Genomic DNA, 12947 nt, shown 5'->3' with positions numbered 1-12947 from the left:
AATATTGGATTCACACCAGGGAGCATCTAGAACTTCTATTTGAACTTGAGTAACATTTCTTTCTTTTCCAATTCTAGTGAAAAGGGTATCCACATACATCCTTCATGAAGCTATTGTCCATTTTGGTTAATTAAATGGTCTTTGTGGGAGCTACAAGCATTTAATCCCAATGGTTTGTGAAACTGGACTGATTGATCATTCAGGCACCAAGAAGAATTGATCGTGAGGTTATTTCTTGGGCAAACCCAATTTGATTCTGAAGACACACAAAAAGATCCAATTGGCCACCAATATGTTGATGAAAGCAAAGCCTTTCCATGTGCCAAAATGGGGAAATGCCTATTATATAACGTTTTTAAATGACTGCAAGCAGTCAGGGTCGTTTTTCCTCCCCCAAGGGTCAAGCAGAAAGGTGTCTTCGCTTGTTGGGCTACAGGTGAGAGCTGGAACCCAGCTGTAGGCAGCTCTTTGATGTAAAGATTAGCCAGAATGCCAGACCTATGACCCGAGCCTAAACTGATTAAACATAGTCAAGGCTTTCGTTACTTATGGACAACACGTGAATGCTAACTATGTGATTCATTGCCTTGAATGCAGCAGTGTACCTTTGAACTGATTTGCTCGGCAGTTATTTACTTGGAGGCCTGTTGATTTGGGGATATATACAGAAACATCCCCTGCACAAATAAATATACATCTATCTCTATACCACGATCCTATTTAGGAGGCAGGGATACCAGCTCACAAATATCCCATCCAAACGTCTTGCAGATTAATTGAACTATGTCAGAGGTTATGTTCTGAAGCTATCCCCTTATTGCAACCATGAGGCTTTATCCCACTAAGTTCTCTCTGCAGCATTCAAACACAATCATCCCATTCTCCTCCAGTTTATCAGTAGCACTGCCTTTATGAGGTTTTACGTCCTCCTATCAAAATACAGCCAGTCCATCTCCAGCCATGATTTCATCTCCCACTCTCACACATTCAAAAACCACAACCAAAAGCATCCATAATGTAATAAAACATCTCAAGGCAATTCACAGATGCGTTATAAAACAAAATATGATACTGAGCCACATAAGGACAATATTAGGGCAGATGACCAAAAGCTTGGTCGGAGGTAGGTTTTAAGGAGTGTCTTAAAGGAGGAAATTCCAGAGCTTAGGACCCAGGCAGCTGAAGTGATTAAAATCAGGGATTCATTTCCAAACATCGTTCAGGATCCATCCTCGCCCTCCTCTTCGACATCCTGCCCCTGGGTAACATGATGTCGATACGCATGCTAACAACACCAAGCTGCATCTTTCCACCAGCATCCTCAACCTGATTGCTGTGAGCCATCTGACATTAAAGTGGTGGGTTATTCAGAATTCCTTATGATTGAACATCGGGAGGCTGAAGATATTGCTTCCAGTCCTCAACAGCTTTACCACGGACTCCAGCTCGCTTCTGTGGTTGCTCACTCAGGCAAAACCAGAATGCACAAGACCTCGTGTTTTGATCAACCCAGAGCTGAGCTTTAAACCCTGTATTTCATTCATCACCGGAAGTGATGATGTGCACCTCCATTACACAGCCTGCTCTTCCCCAACGTAAAATAAAAAACAGAAAGTGCTGGAAATACTCAGCGGGTCAGGCAGCACATGTTGAGGGAAAAGCAGAGTTAATGGGCTGGATTCTACGAGCCAGCCGCCGATCTCGGCAGCGAGCTCAAAAAATGGCGGCCCACCCGCCAAAGAACTGCCGACATCTTAAGCGTGGCGGCTCACTTAATAGTCGGGGCGGCCCGCCCGCCCTCCCAATCATGTGGAGGGGGACGGGCTGTCCGACCCTGGCAATGGGGCATCAGCTGCCTGTGCGCAAGCGCAGCCACCATTTTTAAAGAGCTGCCAGCCCTGCCGGCTTATTTAAACATTTAGGAAATAGACACCAAAATTAAATACATTTCTTTTGCCCCTTTCCCACCACCCCTCCAATAACAATTACAATAACTATTTGCCTTTCTCCCCGCCAACCCCCCCCCCCCCCCCCCCCCCACACACACACAAAACACTTACTTTTTACATCTGACCTTCCCCCCCACCCCCACCCCGCAAAACTGCACAAAATTTAAGGTTCAACTCTTCCCACCATCCCCTACACCCAGTATGTGTACTTTCCCCCATCCCCCCCCCACCCCAATTTACCTTCTCCCCACCGCCAGCCCACACCCCCCCCCCCCCCCAGTGTCGCAACTCATTTCCCCGGATGGGGACCTGAAGGCACGGAGGTGCCGGCCACTGCTCCAAAGATCGCGGTGGGCCCTCAAGACCTCAGGCAAATGTATTAATTTGAATATGTAAATCGTGCTCCCGTCGCCCAGAGGCACAGGCGGGGGGTAGGGGGGGGGGGTGGTTGCGGAAATGTCATGGAGCCTCACCGTCGCCGGGAGGATTGGGCCAGGCCCTGCCAGCATCGAGGTCCATAGTGGGCCTCATCCGGAGCCATCTCCCGTCTCCACCGCCTGCGCCACAGATCTCTACGTTGAGGGCTTCTTAAAATCCAGCTCAATGTTTCAGGTCTGTGACCTTTCACCAGAACTGATGAACCCCTAAAGTACCCCTCTTCCTCCATTTGACATAGAAATATCTTATCCACGTCTTCAATACCTCAAATCCACTTTTCCAACTTTTTTGTTAATGGTACACCACGATTTAACATTATCCCAGCCCCTTTGCCCATTAATGATCAGCGTCTGTCAATTGTTTGTGCTTTCAAAAAGCAGCTGTTACATATGGTTAATGCTTGGGATCTTCCCAGTGAAAGTTCTGCGTCCATTGATAATGTACTGTGTGGTTTTATAGGTCACGCCACTCAGATTATTCACTCCAGGCAGCACCACTTGGCTTCATTCCCTAAATCAGCCTCTGGTTAGGGGAAATCACCAGATGGCATTTTTATGCAGCTGTGCTGATTGAATGCATTTTGTAGAAAAAGCCATTGAAACTCCGTCCGACACTGCATTTAAACACAGTTCATTTTGTGGAGCAGCAGGGGTCTTTGAAAAAAAAAAAGTGAAATTGCAATTGGATTCTAATTAGATTTAAAATCTAGTCTTTGGTTGGAAAATTGATTTGCTTTCGAAAAGAGATTTGCATTTTATTCCGTAACAAAAACAGAAAATGCTTTAAACACTCAGCAGGTCAGGCAGCATCTATGGAATGCAAAGCAGAGTTAAAGTATTAAGTCAACGACCTTTCCAGGATTCTGGTGCTCATAGATGCTGTCGAGTGTTTCCAGCATTTTTATTTCAGATTTCCAGCAGCTGCTGCATTTAGCTTTTGCTATTTATTCTGGTCTGTTTAGGGTGGGAGAGAGGACTAAGTGCAGTTTGTAAATAAAAAAAAAAAACAAGACACGTTTATATTGTGCTTCTCAGAAATGGAGGAGGAGGAAAATCAGAGAACATTGGGTCGGAAAGTGTTTCAGGCAGAGAAAGATCCTACAAAGCAGTCCAATTGCTCTTCACCCTCGTCACAGAATCAATATCAACTACTCTACCAGTGCACAATGAGCCAGTGATCATTTTTCTCCTACCCTTAAAAGATTCAGACAATTTTCTTTATGTGAAGAGTATTATAATGGAATGGAAGTTGTTGACGCAAACAATTAGCCTATCTTATACATTCATTAAAAATCACAGACAGTGGAGCTTTGCCCAATTGCCAAAAGTTAACTTGAAAGTGGTACCCATTCTTATATGGTCAAGAGATCAAACACCCTCAATCAACACACTAATACAAACAGTAAGGAAAGATTGAAGGGTCTGAAGCTTTCCCAGTGCTTTGGTTGATTGAGATCTCGAGTAGCTGAGCCATATGGGCTCTGTCACTTTGGATTGGATAGTGGGGAACAGTTATTGATAGTTCCCACTCCCGCTCGAGAAACTGCTGCCTAAAGTGCCGCTGTGTACAGATGTCTGATGAAGACAGGGCTAGGCTCAGCAATCCCAACAATCTGTCAGCACACAGAACCTCGTTTCATACATGAAAATGGTCCCTGGATCAAGTACCCGGGAATGCCCAGTGACTGCAGAAATACCACCGAGTAAACCATCAATGATTCAAAGCCACTGGGAGAGGAAGCGGGACACAGAGAAAAATGACAGCAGAGTGGAGGGAAGCTCAGGATCGGATGATTCACCTCATCCCATCCTATTCACAAAGCTACAAAAGCTTAGAAAGTTATGTATTAGAGTCACAGAGTTATACAGCACAGCCCTTCGGCCCACCATGTCCACGCCGACCATCAAGCACCTAACTATTCTAATCCCATTTTCCAGCACTTGGCCCATAGCATTGTATGCTATGGCGTTTCAAATGCTCATCTAAATGCTTCTTAAATGTTGAGGGTTCCTGCCTCTGCCACCTCTTCAGGCAGTGCGTTCCAGATTCCAACCACCCTCTGGGTGAAAGAATATTTCCTCAAATCTGCTCTAAACCTCCTGCCCCTACCTTAAACCTATGCCTGCTGGTTGTTGACACCTCCGCTAAGGGAAAAACTTTCTTCCTATCTACGCCCCTCTTAATTTTGTATACCTCAATCAGGTCCCCCCTCAGCCTTCTCTGTTCTAAGGAAAACAACCCTAGCCTATCCAGTCTCTCTTCATAGCTGAAATGCTGTAGCCCAGGCAACATCCTGGTGAATCTCCTCTGCACCCTGTCCAGTGCAAACACATCCTTCCTATCGTGTGGCGACCAGAACTGTACACAGTACTCCAGCTGTGGCCTAACTAACGTTTTATACAGCTCCGTCATAACTTCCCTGCTCTTATATTCTATGCCTCCGCTAATAAAGACAAGTATCCCATATGCCTTCCTAACCACCTTATCTACCTGTGCTGCTGTCTTCAGTGATCTATGGTAGAGCATAGCTACCCGACCTGAACCTGATGGGACCCAATGACATGTGTTGGGTTCGGGTCAGGTCGCTCTTCCAGGTCTGGCATTTGGACTTGGGCCGGGTACAGTGATAGACAGGACGTCAGGGTAGGAAACACTCTGCACTTGTCTGCAGTGAGCGATTTCATCCAAGGTAGAGCACAACCTCTTTAATACAAGCAACTTTATTCCGGTGGTCTGGTCGGGTCGGGTCGGGCGCGGGAAAAAATGAAAGGACTTGGGTCAGGCTGGATGTGGTTCTGTCAGGCTCGGGTCGGGTTTCATTTGCAAACCCAAGCAGGCCTTCAATCTATGGACAAGTACACCAAGGTCCCTCTGACCTTCTGTACTTCCTATGGTCCGACCATCCATTGTATATTCCCTTGCCATGTTAGTTCTCCCAAAATGCATCACCTCACACTTCTCAGGATCAAATTCCATTTGCCGCTGCTTTGACTAACTTACCAGCCCATCTATATTGTCCAGTAATCTAAGGTTTTCCTCCTCACTGGCGGGCAGCCATAAAGACAGGGCTAAATTGTGGCGAGTCGAAGAGACTTAGTAGTTGGCAGGAAAAAAGACAGAGGCGCAAGGGGAGAGCCAACTGTGCAACAGCCCCAACAAACAAATTTCTCTGCAGCACCTGTGGAAGAGCCTGTCACTCCAGAATTGGCCTTTATAGCCACTCCAGGCGCTGCTTCACTAACCACTGACCACCTCCAGGCGCGTATCCATTGTCTCTCGAGATAAGGAGGCCCAAAAGAATTTACGACACCACCAATTTTTGTGTCATCTGCGAACATTGCTGATCATACCACCTATATCACATCTAAATCATTAACGTACACTACAAACAGCAAAGGTCCCAACACCGATCCCTGTGGTACACGACTGGTCACAGGCTTCCACTCGCAAAAACAACATTTGACCATTACCCTCTGCCTCCTGCCACTAAGCCAATTTTGGATCCAATTTGCCAAATTGCCCTGGATCCCATAGGCTCTTACCTTCTTGACCAATCTCCCATGCAGGACCTTATCAAAAGCTTTACTGAAATCCACGTAGACTACATCAACTGCTTTACCCTCATCTAGACACTTAGTCACCTTCTTGAAAAATTTAATCAAATTTGTTAGACATGATCTCCCCCTGGCAAAGCCATGCTGACTATCCCTGATTAATCCCTGCCTCTCCAAGTGGAGATTAATCCTGTCCCTCAGAATTTTTTCCAGTAGTTTCCCCAACCACTGATGTTAGACTCACTGGCCTGTAATTACCTGGTTTATCCCTACTACACTTTTTGAATAATGGTACCACATTTGCTGTCCTCCAGTCCTCTGGCACCTCTCCTATGGCCAGAGAGGATCTGAAAATTTGAGTCAGAGCCCCTGCAATCTCCTTCCTTGCTTCACATAACAGCCTGGGATACATCTCATCTGGGCCTGGGAATTTATCCACTTTTAAGCCCGTTAAAACTGCTAATACTTCCTCCTTTTCAATGCTAATTTGTTCAAGTATATCACAATCCCCCTCCCTGATCTCGAAACCTACATCATCCTTCTCCATAGCAAACACAGATGAAAAGTAATCATTTAAAACCTCATCTACGTCCTCCGGCTCCACACACAGATTGCCACTTTGATCCTTAATGGGTCTTACTCTTTCCCTGGTTATCCTCTTGCCCTTAATGTACTTTTAAAATGCCTTGAGATTTTCCGTTATCTTGCCCACCAGTGTTTTTTCATGCCCCTTCTTGGCTCTCCTAATTACTTTTTAAGTACCCCCCCTATGCTTTCTATACTCCTCTAGAGACTCCGCTGTTTTGAGCGCTCTGAATCTGTCATAAGCCTCTTTTTTTCCTTATCCATACAAATAGATGACATGTAAATTCATAGAAAATAAGAGTGGGAATGTAATTCTAAGAGAAATATAACAGCAAGTCCCAAATTATGAGAATGTTCAATGCCTCTTAAGTTAATCTTTCTTCTATAAAAATTAAAGTTACCCTCCTGTCAAAATATTTCAATTTTGAAGACATGTAGTAGTTTTGCTGCCAGGAATTGACGTTAGTAACAGATGGGCTGCATAAGATTGCTTCTGCTCCTTTCCCTCTGTAGGTTGTTGGTTCTTTGATTGGCAGACATCCATTCCAAAAAGTAGAGGTCAACAGCATCAGTGTAGAAACCGTACATTACTAATAATAACCATGCTTGCACAGAAAAAGTAATGTCCTTAAAATGGATTACGATCTGAAAGCAGATAATTTAGTTTTCTTTACCTCAGTTGGTTTTCCCTTCTTTGCATTATGGTGCATTTTACTTGAAAGGCGCAATATATAAATTTATGAACCTTTGGATGGCCAGATAAGGATAGCCATTTGCTTCAGCTTAGCTCATCTATCCAGATAAACCCAGGAGGCTCCCCCACCCCCGTCTCCACCCGCTAACCACAACATCTGCCTTCTAAATCAGGCCAAGGCTTTTGCCTCTAAGGCTCTGCCCAACAGACATTCCACGCGATGCTCACTCTTCCCTGTGATGAATTTCATGACATCTGTCATAAACTTGCTTTCCATCAGTTTGAACTTTGCCCCCTTTAACCTCACAATCATGATTTATTTGGAAATAGCGTTCTGTTTCTATTTCTCTCCACCACCATATTTCAGTGAGAACTCTCTCAATATTCTCGTCTCCAGGCTTAAAAGGCCAGATTTCTCCTGCATTCCCACACAACTCAAGTCTTCTGATGCAAGGGATCAGCACCACAATTCCCTGTACTGCCTCAGGGCTTAAATGTCTCCCTTGTGTCACAATGATCAAAACTGCACATTAATGCTCAAGCTGTGGGTTTGATATATTACAGCCATCATTAAATTGATATTATTGACAACAGTAGAGCCAGCATATCATATTTTCAATGCACTATCACAGAAAGGAGTAAGCAAATCCAGAGTGTGAAGATATTGTGAAATTAGTTACAAGGGTGTTGAGCACCACTCAGTTCTTTTTTAAAAATTTGCTCATCTCATCGAAAATTATTTCCCAGTGTTAGTTCTAAAATTACCATTGTACGACTTTGAACCTGTGCTCCCTAGAACTACTCACGCAGCTTTATTGAAACTAATATTCCAGTGAAGAGAAAAATGTAAGAATACCAAAAAATTAGATTCTTTCCCCAATTTAAATTCTAAGGACTGTATGTTGGGGGAGCAGGGTTAAGAATTGCACCTGCTCTCCTGGATTTTGAGATGAGTGTAATAGATTGCTTTTTCCTGACTGTGCACAAAATGGCTACTTCATTTGCCTGAAAAGCATTCCTCATTTCATTTTAATAGTTAACGCACTTTGAGACTCTTGAAAGATGTAATAAGTTACTATATGAGTTTATGGCCTGCAGAAGGTTAGGGGTACAACCTTAAAATTAGAGCTAAACCATTCAGGGGTGATGCCAAGAAGCAATTCTTCACACAAATAGTAGTGAAAATCTAGAACACCATCCCTCACCCAATGTTCCCCCTAAGCTACACAGTCACAAGTTATCTCCTTAAAGATTGCACGGCCGCACACGTGCGCTGAAACATTTAAAGCTACTGCGCACCTAAATGAATAGGCTACCTATAACAAAAAGAAATTAGAGGGGACATTGTCCCTGCACCGGCCCCCACCAAAAAAAAAAAATGCCATTGAGACTGGAGATCAACTGCAAATTTCAAAACTGAGATCGACAAGTTTTTGTTTGGTAAGAGTATCAAGGGCTAAGGTACCAATGCGATCGATGGGAATCAGCCTCAAACTAATTGAATGGGAGAACAGGGCCGAGGGGCTGAATGGCCTACACCACTTCTTATGCCAATCGGGTTGAGTGACCACCCTCATCTAGGCCAACAACTATTTGGTCATCTTCTGCTGCTTATGCATTGCAATGACAGTGACCATGTACAATTTTGGATTCCTCCATATGACAGCCGGGAAGTCGAGCAGCACAACCCCACGAGTTAAAATGCTTTCTTAGAAACTGAATCTGTTTGAAGCACATGTTTTCTGACAGCAGTAAGCTTTCCACTCCGTCGGACACAGAGGGGCTGGAAGGCACAGGGCACCAATGACGACATTGTTAAACAGGATACCATCTAGGCAGCACAGATTTTGCTCCGGGTTTCGTATTAACTTGGGCAATGTGCAGTCAAGGACTCGAGACTGCAAGCTAACGTTCAGTTGATTCCATGACAAACTAAAGAGGTCAGCTGAGAAAATAAATAATCAGTAATCTCCTAAATATATTTATGCAACGGGAAACAATATTCTGATGTAAGGAATAGATGACTTCTGCACAGTGCTTTGACTGGGGATCCAAACGGGAGCATGGATGAGAAAATTGGCCATCAGTCTTAGTCAGTACCTAGAGACCCCTGCTCCAAAGCACATTTATATGGATATTCACTGAGGGTCATACTGGGTTTGGTTATGATGGCCCCCAAGGAAGAATAGCTATGCTAACACTATCAAATCTCACAGGAACAGTAGGCACACGAGAAAGATAATAGTGAGCAATTGTCCCCCGCGAAGTGCAGCAAATAATGTTTTTTTTTTAGTTTTAGAGATACAGTACTGAAACAGGCCCTTTGGCCCACCGAGTCTGTGCCGACCATCAACCACCCACTTATACTAATCCTACACTAATCCCATATTCCTATCACATCCCCACCTGTCCCTATATATTTCCCTACCACCTACCGATACTAGGGGCAATTTATAATGGCCAATTAACCTATCAACCTGCAAGTCTTTGGCATGTGGGAGGAAACCGGAGCACCCGGAGGAAACCCACGCAGACACAGGGAGAACTTGCAAACTCCACACAGGCAGTACCCAGAATCGAACCCGGGTCCCTGGAGCTGTGAGGCTGCGGTGCTAACCACTGTGCCGCCCCTGCGGCACCTAAATGCCTAAATGCCGAAATGAAAAGTCTGTGGGTATCATATCCCAATATTGTCTGTGTGCCTTTAAAAAGAACTTCACCTATCAAATGTAATGTGATCAAGAAACTGCTAACTTGACAAGAGGAGATCACCATTCCATTTTTTCCATTCAGCTGCATGAGTTTTAACTTGTTTTTAGTGGGGAACTTGGAAGGGAATCTGTGACATGCTAAAGACAGGACAAGAGATTCACGACAGGATGGGCTGACTTTTCTTGGCCCTGTGCAGATGGGGTTGGAGGTGGGGAGAAACAAGGGGGGGGTGGAGGTGGGGGGTGGGGGGGGGGGGGGGGGGGGGGGGGGAGTTGCTGAGCAGTGACCGGGTGCCTCCCCAAAGCATTCCCACAGACTGGTAACTTTCCCAGGATCAGGCTGTAACTGGATCGGCTGCCCACTCCACGGAAATGGGTAGCCAATTAGGATGGTTAAGGCCCCAATTAGGGGCAATTCTGTGGTAGGCTGGGCAGGGGGAGGGGTCACTGAAGCCTGAGGCTCCATGCCCCAATGAAAGGTCACAATTGCAGCCTCATCCGATCCTACAGAGGTGTAAACGTTCCACGCCAATGTTCCCACTGGCTTCAGGAGCCTCCAGTGCAGCCCTTTGGCGTTGCCCAGTGAGAGCGTCTCCATGTTGAGGCGCCCTTGTGGTCCTTGATCTGCTTTAGCAGTGCCCAGCTCTGCTTCTCTCACTTGCAGTTCCCAGTGCTGGTGGGACTGTCGAGGCTCCAGAGGTGCCAGCCCTCTGACTGTTGCCAGCAACATCGGGGACCCACCCGCTGAGGTGAACAGGACAGTGAGCAAGGAGGCGGCCAATTAGGAGGCAGCCTCCCAGACGAATGCATCGCTGGTCTCACTGCTGGCAAGTGCAAGCTCGGGAACCCCCAATTGGTCCTGACATCAAAGTCCCAAAGCCTGCAGGAAAATCTAGTCTGATATGTTTCAGTGAACTGAAAATTAAAAGTAACTTTTTTTTGTTGACATCCAAAGTTTCCATAAGCACTTATTTTTGTTTATTAATTTGGTTTAGCTTAGAATCCACTGTCAAATTTGTCCATGCATTCAAGCCTCAGCACACAGATACGATGCATGATGAATCTTTAGAATGCAGATATCTGCACTGCTGCTGATAGAGTTTGAACTGGAAATCTCCCTTCATCACAACACTTGCGTTAGTCATGTGTTCATCCTCCCGCATTGCCTTATCCCTTACCCTGTGCTTCTCTCATTCGCAATTCCCAGACATCCGCCAAATGCCACTCCAGAGTTGCCTAGAAAAGGCATTTAAAAAAGTGGCAAATTGCAATCAGATTCCTTCCCTCCACCCCAAAGGGAAAATGCTTACAGAACTTTACAATCTGAGGTGGTACGATGCATTACCCTAGCACTGCTGCTTTAAAAAAGATGCACAAATAAGGAAAGGCCGTTCTAACCAAAGTTGCTTCTTCCACTGACCATGGTGGGATGCACAGTTTAATTGTTAATTTGTGGTCCGTGCGATTTCCTAGACCGGTTTCAGTTACCAGTCTGGTCGGTGAGGAATTTTCCCCAAAGTATTCTTTCCCTAATTGGGCGTGGGGTTTTTTTGGCTGTTCTAGGAGATGACACGGCTGTGGGAAGAGAGTGTTTAGTCACAATGCTCCCGCCATCATGAGTGTGGGACAGGCTTGATGAACCAGCTGCTTTCCAATTTCGTATGTTCGTATATCATGGATTCTATTCCACTCGCTCAAACTCCTAAGGTAATGGAGCAAATCAAGCTAAGTTGATACCATTCAACTTAACCTGCTTTTATAAACAGTTCCTTTCCCCTGGCTATTCTAGCATTCTCATCATGGCATTGTTCACTTGACAACCACAAGTCTCCAATTATCATGTTATGTGATAACTGAGCATCTGAAAGGAAGAGAGAGAATAGAAGAAAATGACTTTCTGAAGGCTATCCCAGCTAACAGCAGTCAGTATAGATTCAGAATGGGAAGTTCATGCCTGACCAATCTTCTTCAGGAATTCACAACCCAAGTGGACTGTGGCAAATCCTTCAACATGCTGTATCCCCAGTTTTCAAAAAGGCTTTCGATAAAGTTCCAAATTCAAGTATAAATTATACTCAGGTCTATGGAGGTTCAGGTTAAACTCAGAATGGATGCAAAACTGGCTAAAGGGTAGGAAACAAGCACTCGTTAGAGAAATTATGTTAGAGGAGGAGGAGGAAAGAACTGATTGGGATATATCAGGGCTCAGTGCTGAGACAATTACTGTTTCCAATTTATATAAATGACCTGACTTCAGAAACTCATTACAATGTGGCCAAATCTTTCCAGTGATACCAAGACAGGACAAAGAGTGGAATCGAAGAATGCAATTCCGAGGTTAGAAAATAAGTTGGACACAATATGTAAGCTAATAGAACAATGACAGATGAAACGGAATGCAGACCAGTATAGACTTAAAAAGGAAGAATAATAGACAATACTCAGAATCCACGAATGGTATTAAAGTTGCCATGGATGAAGCTAGGAGTCTTAATAAACTTGACGCAAAATATGACCACCAAATGCAGAGCAGTAATGAATGCTGAACTACAGAACTAAAATAGCCAGAAAAGGAGGTAGTGATCAAACATAGTGCACCCTGAATACTGCATCCAGTTCTGGTCACTAAGGAACAAGAGTGGTATTCACAGCACAGAGAAGAGCCACAAGGCTGATCCCCACTGTCAGGGGCATAAGTTTGTGGAAAGAGTGGAGACACAGGGGCTACTCAGCCTGGTAAGGAGACATCTGAGAGTTTATCTTATGGAGGGATGTACAGAACGAACACATTTGCATTTGTATAGAACCTTTCATGACCTCAGGACATCCTAAAGTGCTTGACAGCCAATAAAGCATTTTTCTGAAATGTGGTCACTACTGTAATTTAGGAAGACTGTTAAGGGTCCACAAAAAGTTAACTTGGAATATTACTTTGAATTAAATTGGGGAAAAAAAGGTAACTTCAGGAAATAATTCTTTGCATAGTTATCAATGTCTGGAGTAACATCCGGAGAGA

The 12947-nt window shown here is 44.7% G+C and overlaps 1 protein-coding gene across 1 annotated transcript in view; it reads right to left on the bottom strand.

Annotated features, from left to right (window-relative positions):
* Positions 1 to 12947, bottom strand: part of LOC137350491 (protein ERGIC-53-like) — a 62955-nt gene that overhangs the window by 5745 nt on the left and 44263 nt on the right. The window lies entirely within an intron of this gene.

This window comes from Heterodontus francisci, chromosome 35 (assembly GCF_036365525.1).
Source record: "Heterodontus francisci isolate sHetFra1 chromosome 35, sHetFra1.hap1, whole genome shotgun sequence".
Lineage (NCBI taxonomy): Eukaryota > Metazoa > Chordata > Chondrichthyes > Heterodontiformes > Heterodontidae > Heterodontus > Heterodontus francisci.
Note: the sequence above shows the minus strand (reverse complement) of the source record. Positions and strands in the feature narration are given on the sequence as shown.